Genomic DNA, 2,444 nt, shown 5'->3' with positions numbered 1-2,444 from the left:
TGTTTTTCCACTCCCCCCCATTTCCCTGTTAAACCCCAACCCTATCACTAACTTGGTATGAGACTTTAGATAATGTCCCTGGACATCTGTCTAGTGTCTCATACACAATATGGGAATAAGTCTGATACCTGCCGTACAGAGGTTTTGTAAAGATTGGCTTCTACTGTGTATGACAGGGCATAGCATAATACCTGGAATGTAATAAGCACTTAAATGCTGTCTTTTATTATTGTTTGTTATTAATGACTTTGAGAATTGGAGGCTTCAAACAAAGAACAAGATACTGAGAGACCTAAAGGGCTAGTATAGTTTACTGCTAAACAATACTAGCCCTTGAAAAAAAAAAAGTGAAGTGTTTAACGAAATTGCTTGTTAAACTTCTGTAAGGCTTTGGTAAAAAAATTATGTTCCATTTTCACAGCATGAAAGAAGCAGTTAAGGCAAGAGAAGTAAAAGTGCATTCTGAAGTTTGAAGGGTGAAAGTGTCTGGTAGGTTGAGAAATAAGAAGATTAACCCTTCATTGACTAGTGCTCTTTTTTCTGCCACAATAAATTCTTTGGGGAAAAGAGTTATGATGACTCCTGGAAGCAAAATAATGACAGTATAGTCTTGTTTGTTTTCTATTTGCTATTTGCCAGCAGGTCTGTCTCGTTATCGAATGTAGCTTGTTTTCCTAGTCAATCTGCTTCCTTTTGGTGAGATTGTTCTCAAAGTATTCAGTTTACATAATTAAGATTGGTTTCTGGTTGCCTTTTATATCCCAAGGTGAGGACCTCCATAGGATCTAATTATTTTTTCAATTGAAAAGAAGAGGTTTCACAGATTGAAGTTATAGATCAGGACTCATTAAAAAAGAAGCTCATTATTTTTAATGAGCAATTCCATTATTTCTGATTCTTCTAAGAACAGGACATAATTCTGTCAGGAAGAGAAGCTTGTTAAAATCTGGTGGTCAGAAACATATGACTTCCAGTCAAATTTAGCAGCACTGATTATTAAGTCTAAAGACACAATTTTGTAGGTTCATATGGGCTTCTTGAAGGTGAGTTAATGTGAAGGGCACACTTCCTTTAAGAGAATAATATATGTTTGCTTCAGCGTTTTAATATATTTGTTTGTCTTCACAATTACTCTGAAAAATGAGTAATTTTTAGCAAACATTCTCAGAATTCAAGTCTACTGAACTAGTCAAAAAATTTCAATTGCCAAAACTTTGGCCAAATCTGATATGTCTAAGGTTTGGTTTGGAGTCTTAGAATACCCAATTACCTTCCTGAGATTTGGGATATATTTGGTTTTCTAATTTAGATAAACAATGAGTTATTCTTAATTTTTTGGTTTTTTTTTTTCAAATGAACATAGAAATGGAAAGAAAGTCAGGGTTGGTATATTTGTAGAGCAAAGAAAAGTGAGATTTGCAAGGGTTAAGAAAGAAAGAAGATTAAAGAGAGGGGGAAGGAGCAAAGAAAGGATATTATGAATTGCTTATCATTGATATCATGAAAGCAAACCATCTTGTAGCAAATATCCATAATATTTCAGGAGAAAGAGACATCTGAAAGCAGTAAATCAGTAAATTACCTTCTCTTAAATAATGATTTTACTTGCTTGCTCAATATTTATTGCACACCTGTTAAGTAAAGTATAGTACTTAGTGGTAAGGATGCATAACAAAGAAGACAATACTTCTGTTGAAAATCACAGCATGTGTGTGTGTGTGTGTGTGTGTGTGTGTGTGTGTGTGTGGTGTAGGGGGTATACTGTATGGGAAGAATGGTGGAGTAAGAGCAGATGAGAAGGTTGACAACTAACTGCAATAGAGAAGAAATACACATGAGCCCTCATAGTACCACTTAGTTCTATTTCTGTTTATAGCAGAGGATATTCATCTCAAAAGGCATTAATTAATGACCTAAGAACAAAGAGCCATTAGCCTAAGTGGTCAAACAACACTAAGGGAAAATTTAAAAAAAGAAAAAATAAGGTAATATCAATTTTAAAAGCATCATTTTTTTCTTGAAATCTTTATGGTGAAACTTAGGACTTTGACTATGGGAAAATCATAAATCTAGGTCTGTCAGAGACATAAGGAACCTATAAAGATGGTATTAGATGGTTGTTCCATGGGCCAAACCTAGAAGATTATTGTGCAGGTTTAACTACCTGATAATTCTTGATATGCCTAGGTCTGATCCTTTTAAACTCCAAAATATGTATTAGAATAAAAGTTTACTAGAAAATTTGTAATTCAGCTAAATCTATTTCTACTTTCATGTTCTTTAATTTTCCCAATTATCATTAACAGACTTTTAAAAAGAATTGGGTTTTTGTCAGCTTTAAACTCAAGTTTGAATTACCAGAAATAGGCATTTGTATCCTTTCATATTTCAAATTACAACTTTTCAGTGTGCCTATTCCTAACAGTCATAATTCAGCTTGATAA

This window comes from Tamandua tetradactyla, chromosome 3, assembly GCF_023851605.1.
Source record: "Tamandua tetradactyla isolate mTamTet1 chromosome 3, mTamTet1.pri, whole genome shotgun sequence".
Lineage (NCBI taxonomy): Eukaryota > Metazoa > Chordata > Mammalia > Pilosa > Myrmecophagidae > Tamandua > Tamandua tetradactyla.
Note: the sequence above shows the minus strand (reverse complement) of the source record.